The sequence below is a fragment of the Gallinula chloropus genome, assembly GCF_964237585.1.
Source record: "Gallinula chloropus genome assembly, chromosome: 5".
Classification (NCBI taxonomy): Eukaryota; Metazoa; Chordata; class Aves; order Gruiformes; family Rallidae; genus Gallinula; species Gallinula chloropus.
In genome coordinates this window covers 10,600,964-10,611,579 of record NC_140090.1, presented here as the reverse complement: position 1 = coordinate 10,611,579, position 10,616 = coordinate 10,600,964, and positions in this window count along the sequence as shown.

Sequence of the window (10,616 nt, the reverse complement as noted above, 5' to 3'; positions counted from 1 at the left end):
AAAAAAATAAAATAATCCCACACCAGACAACCAAACAAAAAAACCCCAAATTAACAGAAAATAACCAAAAAAAAGAAACAAAGGAAGTACACAAGAAGATGTTAAAACAGGGAACTTCTCTGCTATGGTATATCCAAAGCATCGATGCTAAAACCAGAACAATTCAGAAAGACTTTCCAACATAGATATGAGACACTTTAAAATCTGGTTGGTTTTTTTTTTAAAAAGTCCACTCCAACTTGCCTGACATCAGCCTGTTTCATCACTCCTTGCTCTCTCCCTTTACAGGGACCCTTTATGGCTGCACTCCAACCTTCCAGAGCTGTTCCTTGGCAAAAAACACACGGGTCACCTTGTGCCACCAGCCACAGTGCTCCCACCAGCACCAGGACTGAGACAAGAGCCACCAAACCCACCCCAGCTGGCAGCCCCTAAGCCACAGGGAAGTCACAGCACAAACCCAGGGAGCTGCTGGCAGCAGCAGAACAGGCATGCAATGAGGGAAAACAGCCAAAAAGCCTAAATTTCAGATATTGCTCCTTTAAAAGACAGGAGGAGGGCCAAAAAGGAGGACTTCTTGTTTTTAAGAGGACCCTGTTCCTCCCAGTAGTCTGTGGACTGGCTGGTTGTACTTGTTCATCACTGAGAGAACAGAGGACAGATCTGATCTGAGATATACAGTGTGGCCCGAGCCAAAACAACTGCTTTGCCCCGAAGCAGTAACCTGAACAGGCTTTGCAAAGTTCTGGCCTAAGTTATCGCCCTAAGAAAGCTGAGGGTATGTGTCAAGGCGGTGTACCTAGCTGTTTCTGTGCAGCCAGTTTACCCAATGATGAGCAAACAGTGACAAATTGATCTCCAACCCGGATGGCAGCGTCGATAGTACCTATAAACAGAAGGGCAAAGGTCTTCATTGCAAAGTCTTGCCCAAAGTTAACAAACCAATTTATTACTGAATAACTCCAACCATTAGGTTTTCAATTATTTATACATTTCAGCTAACACCTGTGAAGAACCGAATTTGAAGGGGGATCAGTTTAAGGACACATCTCAGAGATAACATAACAGAACTCCTTTGAAACACAAAACAAACTTCAAGAGACCGATTTCTGGGAAGGAATGTGGTGGTATGAGGAGGCAATAAGAAAAACGTGACCTTTTTAACGTTGAGAGAGGGAGAGAGGTCCCTCCGCAGCTTCTCTCCATGGGTTCACTTTAGTAAAGAAGAAAAGCTGCAAGTGAAATGGTCTCTCCACAGATGATCTCACTGGCAGTTGTTTTTTAACATTAAAGACAGTGAGTGATATCACAACACCAAACACTTCAGCCAACAGCACTGATGCTGTTTTCAAACTGTCCACAACTTCCAACTACCTTGATGGAAGAGCACCATCTCTCCTGGTCTCCTAGAGCTGAGAGGCTGTGAAGCATCAGGCCTGGCACAGCATTTGTGAAGTCTTGATGTCAGCCTCTAGAAGGCTTCAGCAAGGATTAACCCTGGAGAAGGACGTCACAACCCCACGGTTTGTGCCCAAGAAGACTCAGAAAGCCTCAGAGGTTGGTCAGGAGGCTGGTCAGTATAATGCCAGCTCAGAAAGCCTCCAGAATGCCAATTACTGGCTGCCTGGGAAATCCAGGGAGCCTGACCGAGCGGTCAGGACATCAGAATGGTTTGATTGTGAGCTGGGGATATCCCAGACAATAAAGGCTGTTTGGTAAGTGCTGCTTTCCATCTGCAAAGCAGATGAGGCTTCAATGCTGAGGACAATTTAAAAGTCAAATAAACGATTTAAAGTGGCTTGTAATAAATAAAACCACGTTTCTTTGCAAAGAGAACTGGCCTTATTCCCTGACTGGGTGTGCACACAGCAAACCAAAGAAGAAGATGAAGAAAATCCAGCCCCTGGGTGGCAGGAGGGACTCTGGCCCAGACTGAGAGGAGCTGCCATAAATGGGGGAAGAAAACATCATATCGGTGCTGCAAAGACAGGTGGAAAAGGAGCTGGTGAGGGGATGAAAGCACATAGCTGGAGAGGACAAATACCATCAAGAAACTGCCATGGGGAGCACGGGATTGTTTCCTAACCTGGTCCAAATCTGTGAGGAATGGCCTCGTCCCAAGACGAGAGGCAGCTTTCCTTTCCCCTTTCCCACAGCCTCTCTGGTGGGCTCACGAGCCTTGCAGGGCTGCTGGCAGTTCTGCAGCTGCTCCTACCTCCCACACTTAACTCTTGGGTTTCAGAGGCACAGAGAAAATAGACCCTGGTAGAACATCTAGCCAATGATCTCATCAAAATGGCATCAATCAATCAATCAATCAATCAATCGATAGGGGCAGTAGATTCACTCATTGAATGCAAAAGGGCAAACCCAACAGGGTAGCCCAAAATCCATACATCTCTGAGGGGGGAGAATAGCTTTATTAAGAAAATCTGCATGTTTTCAGAGATTCCTTATGGACACTGGTATGTGCAAGCTGTCAGGCTGAAACCAGTGGCAGCTCTTGGAATATGAAAGCACGATAAAAAGCTACATCTTCCTTTGAAAAATGTATATTTAGATGTAGATCAAGGATACTTTCCTTTTCCCAGCTTGGCCATTTTTCATCTACTCACTTAACATATTTAATTAAAGGTACAGTAGTCAAGACCACTCCTAATGGCATGCAAAGTGGCAGTGTTTTGCAGATAGGGTTCTGCTTGGGAAATGTGTCTGTTTGTAGTACAGCCCACTTAGGTACTAAAATGGCTGCTTTTTCCCCACAGTTTACAAAGAAGTTTACAAAGCTGGAGCTGTCAAAAAATAAAACATCCTGTGCTATAGCTGTGCATACTAATGAGCAGCCTTAACGCTGGTGAATTTTTCATGTAGAAATCAGTAAGTCAATGTCCTTAAAAAGGAAGAAAACCACATCTGTTCTTAGTGCCAAAGCAGAGAAATAAAATCATTTGTGGGGTGAAGAAACACAGAGGAGGTTCAAACTGGCATTTTTCTTTTAAGTAGGATGGGTTATCAAAGTGAATCCTGTCGGTGATACAAAAGTCAGCTGAGTCACGAATGAAAACCAGAGGAGTGGGGTGAGACGACGTTCAAAAACTGAATGTGAAAATAACAAATGGGCTGGGTTAAAACAGAAAGAGGATGCTGCTGTGTCTCCACCCCAGAGGTGCTGATCATAGGCCTATAAAACGGGCCATGCTGCAGCTTCAAGGTTTAGTCTGGTGAATGACAGTTTTCATACTACCTTGAGGCTGTGAGAAGGTGTCCTTTGAATCCAACACAGAAAAAGGCAAAGGCATAATAATTTCAGTTGGCCTTGTGGGAGCAGCATCCTGATGCTGATGACAAATACCAGCTGCTCACAGTTACACCAGACCCAGATTCCTACAGGTAGCAGCTCGGGGTTGTATGACCCTTTAAAAAAACCCACTGTGGACACCGCTCTCTATTGGGGACGGTTAATAGTCTCAACTTAACAAATCTTGTAATACATTGAGTCATTCCTAAGTGATGAGGGTGTCCTGCTGGAACTGAAGACCTGCTTGTGCTGGACATAACTGTCCAAAGAAAGAAGATGTCTGTCTGTCCTCAACTCTGTTACAACACGGAAAGGCACAGACACCACCAGCGGGCTAATGTTCTCCATCTCTTGTTACTGAACTTACACATCTACTTATTAGTCCCTGCAAGATGCCTGGGTTTTGTAGCTACAGCTAAATTAACAAAGGAAGGAACGTTAATCATCCACCGTAGCTGGGGACTCTGGGGTGGAGAGAGGGAGAGAGGGGAGCTCTGGGATCCTTCCCTGCAATGCACCTGACCCCCAACAACAGCTGCTGGTAAAAGCACCATGTCTCACGGGCAGGCTGTCCCTTCATGTCTGCACAGTGAGGGTCATGGCTTCAGTGTCCAAGAAAAAACTTTCTTGCATGGTTGAAGTTTTTTCAGCCCTACAGTAAAACCCATGGCAGCAAAACAGCAGCAGCACAGAGCACACACCTAAGAGAATTACCAGGATTTTCTGATTCATCTCAGATTAATTGTTCCTTTTCTCCTCTTAGTAGACCTTAAGTTTAAAGAAATTTGCATCGGAGCGTGAAAAAAAATCTCAATCACCTTCTAGAAAATGAGACACCGGCCATTAAGCATTGCACTTCATTTAATTGCCATCACGTTGTGAGGGAGAGCAGTCACCCTGGCACAAATTGCACTTTAATTGTTCACAAAATCCTCGAACTACACAACGTGCCCCCATCTGATCCCAGAGCCACCGGCTCAGCAGCTGCGGCTGGAAACGTGCTCACAAGCCCTGCTAGAGGAGTGGTACTGCTGGAGCCCCTACCAGACAATGTGGTGGCCTTTATCCCCTGCACACTGCTGATTGTGCTGTGCCTCGGTCTCCCCTGTCATCTCATCCTCCTGTGTCATCTCATCCCCCCCACTCCACCCAGAGCTCAACAGCAGTCCCACCGGATGGGAACTGGTCCCCCCCAGCACTGCACTTCCCTGGATGCCCCACGCTGAGAGGGAATCCCTTGTACAGATGGCTGCAGGTCCTGCCTGTCCCCAGCCTCACCCCCACCCTGAACACCTTAAAAGTCTTAGATCACTCTTTGAGCTGCTTCCTCTCATGGGGACATTTCAGGCCACATTACAGCCCGCCAGAAGCCACCAGTGACACAGATTTATTCTCTAGGGACTCCTGGGAAAGATGCTGCTCGCTGTCACACCAGTAAGCACACTAACCTGCAGCTGGGTTTTATGCTGGACACTTATAAGATTCTCCAGCCTCACAATTAGCAAAAAGTACAAAATAGTCAGGGTAGGGACAACGTAGAACAGGGACACACGGGCAGCAGCACCCCCTTTGTAGTGTGAAACAAAGGATTTCTGAAGCTGAGTGTGAGGAGGAGGCAGCTGCAGCCAGAAGCGCTACCCAGGGAAGCACAGTGTGGTTTTGTGAGGGACAAGAGGTAGGAAAAAAAGCAGGAGAACCGAGGGAGAGCAATGCAGAGGCCTGCTAGCAGGCACCTTTTTGGAGAAGCCTAACCTCCACCAAGCAGCTTCCCTTCAGCCCCAGCACGGTTCTCCCAGGCAGGGAGGGTGACAGTCCCCACTCCCCAGCAGAGAGACATGGAGTTCTGGTAGGGGGAAGAGAAGCCCCCCAGGGCCATGGCTGCACTGAACCACGTTCAGAGAGTCCTGTAGCAGGTGGGATGTCTTCCCCATCAGTTGCCACTGCTTGAGAGCACTGGTTAAACTATGGGAGGGCTCTGGGAGGAAGAGCTTACCGGTTGTTGGCATCTGCAGCATGGCAGCAGTCTTGGAGCAGGGCAATCCACATGGAGAGGAAATTTTGGGTGGTCTCAGCCCAAAAGAGCCGTACCCGCCATCGCAAGCTAGTTGCATGCCTCATTGCACAGCCTAAAGTAGCATCCCATGGCAGGTTTCTCCTCCAAATTCACAGCATCAGGCAGCAGGCACTAGGCTGGTGTGAAATGCAAGTTTAGGAGATGATGGTATGAAGAGGGAACTCACCTTAAGCTTATTTCCTTAAGCAGGGAGGCTGTGGCAGCCAGGGTGCCGGGCAGTTCATCTTTCCCTTTCCCCTTCCCCTCCTGTGGCTTTGGCAGCTGCCTGGCAGGGCCACACCTCCCCAGCCTCGAGGGATGCTCCGGGGCATCCCCTACTGAAAGATGCCCAGGGAGCAGCCACCACAATCATTGGGTACAGTCCTTACCCTGTGGAGAAAGACTGGCCCCCAGGGGTGGCAAATTTGTCTAAATCAGCTCCACTGGCAGTGCAAAGGGATGCAAACTCAGCCTCTCCTAACACTGTGTTCGAAGACACCACCAAGTCACAGTGCATCTCCTGTCAGCGCCAACCTGCACCCATGAGATACTCAGACACAACCAAAAGACTGTGGTGGCTGCCGGTGTCTGTCCGAGAGATGGGCAGAGGAGACAGACACAGCCCCAGCTGCACATAGGAGCAACATGGCTGCACAGCAACATGGGCAGAGCAGCCAGGATAGGATCACTCGTGCCCATCTGCCTCACCCCTGAGCACAGAGACACCCCGGAAGGCAGGGAGAGCCTTTGCGACAGCCCCTCCAGCAATGGCATTAAGTGAACTGGCAGCGACAGAACCCATCTCTCTCCTTTTCCTTTGGGTGTAGGCACCTAAAGTGGAGGATGGAGGTGGCTGATAAGCATGCCCTTGTCTTTCTGCAAGAATTTCTGATTCATCTGCCTTTAATCTGCATCTTGGCAGCCCAACCCAGCAGCACATCATAAATTATTTGCATGGAGCTACCCCATGAGTATGTACGTGGCTGTCGCTAGACGAGCTCCTTCTGAATCTCAGGATTTATGGCCACATCCCCACCAGCAGTGCCGTGCCCAGGATGACAGGGACTCCCCTAAGGCTCAGCTCCTTTGGTTGCTCTGAAAAATGGCAGAAATGGTAAGGATGAGGCAAAGAGCCTGTCACAAGGAACAAGGAGATATCAAATCTGTGGGAGACAGAGGGAAATAGACAACCTCTTTTCAGTGGTCTGCGGGGACAGGACAAGGGGCAATGGCCTCAAGTTGGAGCACAGGAAGTTCCACACCAATATGCAGAAGAACTTTTCCTTGGTGAGGGTGACAGAGCCCTGGGACAGGCTGCCCAGGGGGGTGTGGTGTCTCCTTCTCTGGAGATATTCAAGACCCATCTGGATGCCTCCCTGTGCTATATGTCCTAGGGGACCTGCTTTGGCAGGGGGGTTGGACTAAATGATCTCTCAAGGTCTCTTCCAACCCCTACAGTTCTGTGATCCTGTGAAATAATTGGAGTTAAAAAATTACAAAACCAAAGAAAATGAGGGGCTGATTGTTGCTGACTTCAAGCAAGACGGGGAAAGGAAGGAACATCGCTAACCAGGCTGGAAGAAGCCAGCCTGGAAGAGGGCTGCAGGAGACAGGAGCACCCTGAGTGCGCGCTCTCTGCCCTGGGGCGTTTTGTTTGTTTTTCTAAACAGAAGGTACAAGTCCAGGCTCCGCTCCTCAAGTTCCTGCTGGAGATGGTCCCCAGCCAAGCAGGAGATCCAAAACACCTCCCAGAGCAGCTGAAACAAAGCTTTGCATCTGGAAAGCAGCAGAAAAAGCTCGTGTCTGTCTGCTCCAAACATTGAGGAGGTTTGGGTGGGGGACTGGAAGCACAATGGCCAAGATCTGCCTCTTCTCTGACAGGTTAGCTGTAAGCAAAGAAGCTGTTTTTTTCCCATTTTAACTCTCTGTGCCCAGAAACAGAAATAGTTTCTCTCACAGACACCGTCCAGCAGGAAAAACCTGAGGGATTTTGTTTTCACAGTTGCAGCAAAGACAACGTACCAGCCTGTGAGGCAAGGCCACCAGCGCCTGTGCTTTGCACGGCTTTTCTTGGGGTTTAGATGACTTTTTCTCTTTTAACCTTACCTTTTTGATGGGTTTTGTTGTTGTTTGACATTTCTTTCACAAGCCAGCAACGTCCCTGTGAGTGCTGGTGTGTAGCAGGGGTGCCTTCACCTGCCCTGCATTCCCCACCACATCGGCCGCAATCCAACAGCTGCCAGGTACAGACTCTTGCCCTTTCCTGGCCTCTGTAGCACAGCAGACAGAGGGCTTCAGGTTTATTTCAGCTCCTGAAATGCAGGACGAGTAGCCTGGTTTCCAGTGAAAAGCTCAGAGCTAGCTGAGAGTTTGAAAGGAGACACCCAGAACCCACCATCCACGGTGCGAAAAGCAGGCCTGACATCTTTCCCCTCTTTTTTTTTTAATGGGGTGGGGGCTTTGTTTAGTCTAGTTTTGGATTTCTCCATCAAAGGCCACCGGATCAAGAGGTGCCTGTTTGGCCAAGGCACGCGGTGTGAGCTTGCTCCGTGCTCCCCCTCTCCATGCTGTGGGCTCACCCGCCGTGGGAGCAGGAGATGGGAGGTCGTGAGGCGGTGCTAAAAGGCTGAGTTTTGAGAGAGTTGTGCTTGCAAACACCTGGGAGGCAGAGGAGTGACATCGTGGCCAGGAATTACACGCTTGCAAGGAACAGCTGGGGAGCAGCAATTACCCAACAGCACTGCGGACACGATGGGGCAGGTGAGACCCGGTGAAGGTGTCAGTGTAGAGAGATCGCACAGCAAAGCCACGGGCGGGCTGTTGCTTTATCCCAGTGACCCTCCCACTCCCACAAGATGCTCGGGCCCAAGGAGCCACGTTGGCTTGGAGCCAGGCAAGAAACACCACCGGCAGTGCCGGGAGTCAACAAGCCAGCTGACGGCAGCGCTGCAGCTTGGCGCCGCTGGGAGCGGACGAGCGCAGGTACAGACAAGATTGATTTTTCCTGTTGGAACACATCTGCCTGCAGATCATCACCTGCTCTATGCACACCGACTCCAGATGCCACCAGTTACCTCCGCTCTGCCGGGCCGCAGCCATCCCGCTGGGAAAAGCACCCCAGACAGCAGGTGGGTCCTCTGAGATTGGGGTCCTGCGCTTCTGGCGCGTAAACCCTGGTGTCAGAGGGGCTTTGGTTTGGGTTTTTCTCTTTTTGAGGGAAAGAGAGAGAAAGAGATGTCAATGAGGCAATCCCTTCCTAGGGAACAGGAAAGCTGGTGCTTCCAGACCAAATCCGGGGTGTCTCTATAAAATTCCCAGTTTCTAATTTTTATAAACAAAAAGAGGCCAAAATGTTCAGTGGCAAATCCACAGCAATCCACTACGGCTTCTGTTCCATATTTAGGGTAGACTACACCTGAAATCTAATTATCTCCCTGCGACTCCCTGTACAGTCAAGGCAGACAGTGAGGGATCTCCAGGGAGCAATCCCTCCAACCTGCCTTTATCACCTACTTTGGGACATGACTGACTCCCTCTCACACCAGGCACCCAGGGATGCTGCACACAAGTAACTCCAGGTCCCATCTTCTGCAACACATGGGTCAGACTGCACCTTTATGCATGGCAGAACCTCTTGTTCTTCAAGCATCAGCCCCTTCAAACACTCGGAGGTGAAGTGACCTCCCTGGTGAATGTCACCCCAAGGGACGATCAGCGGTGGTGAGATCAGCCAGTGGGAAGAGGCAATTTCACGGTTTGTGTTTTATTTTCCTTTCCTCTCCCAGATCGTGGCAATCCAATCACGGCTGTCGAGTTCCCATACAGACACGTGACAGTTTGCTTTTCCATTCGCTGGATCCAGAAACATCCCTTGTTCAGAGACAGCTGCTGAGACATAAAGAGAGAGGCAAGAGAGGATGGGAAGGGGCACCCTCAACAAAGATGATGGGAACCAGAAAATGTGCCTTCTCACCCCACACAGGCCACTCTAACCTGAGCTGCCAAGTCCTGCTCTGTCTCTTAGAGCCAGGACACCTGCATTCTACGCCCTTCAGATGGGAAAAGTAAGCCCAGCTCGGCTCTCAGGCAGAGCCATCTCCTACCTGCAGCTCATTCCCATGAAAGCCAGGCCTGGAAACCCCATTTATAAACAACCTCTTCCACCAGCTGAGCCTGTGTTTGCCAAACCCCACCTTAGCCAAACCTCCAGCTGGGTTTGTAGAGCTCTGTGTTTTCCTTCCCTGTGCTTATCTCCAACCCTGCTCCTATTAACAACTACTTTCCCCTCTACATCCTTATCTGCCTTCCCAAAGTGGGATCTTGCAACACAGAGGTTATCAACCCGAAGCCACCTTCCCACACCTGGGCTCACCGCTCCCTTCATCTGAGACCAGACAAATCCTGCCAGCATCCCTAAACCAGTAATCTGCTGCCGGAAGCGTCTCCACAAAACCCAACTCTGATTCCTCTGTGTTTGCCAAAGACACATCTGCTACCACAGTGCAAGAAACACCCTGCTCCAGTGATGGAGCATAAGGGGGGAAGGAGAAGCTTCACCTGAACCAAGTCAAAATTCTCCAGGACCATCAGCCAAGGTCAACCACTGAAGTGTCTGCCCTGCTGCTCATGTGTTGGTTGGCAGTACAGCCCTGCTCCCTGGGGTTTTTCCAGTGGTTTTGGTTAATTCCAGCACAGGAAGTTCTATAGCAGACGTCAACGTGGGAGAAAGGAAGTGTTCCAAATTTTAAAGCAATGTGAAACTGAGCCACCACTCAATTGCCTTGTGATCACAGTCATTGTATTTGTTGGAAGGAAACAGCAAAAGGCCCAGCTAAGCACTATGTGTTTAGCATTTTAAAGCTAAAAATAGCAGTGACAACATCATCAGGGAGGGGTCTGAACAGTAAGTGAATGATTACCAGTGATTATTTCAGAGTATTTTAAGCAAACGCCCTGGAATTAGAAAAGGCAACACATGTTAAGGTCCCTGTCCTGGCTTAGGGGAGAAATAGAACCTGGAGGAGTATTATGGAGGGGGGAAGAAGGGTAAAGCCAGCCATGAAGAGGCATTAGGAGTTATGAAAGATCAATTAGCGGTAAGGAAGGGAGATGTACCTAGGGAATGTTTACCACTGAGAAGAATTTTAGATTTTGAAGGGAGGATTCCTCATCTCCTCCAGTAATTCAGCTTCGCAGACCAAGGGGTATTTCCTGGTCCACAAATGAAATGCTTTTGCCAGAGAAGATTCCTGGCGCTTTACATGG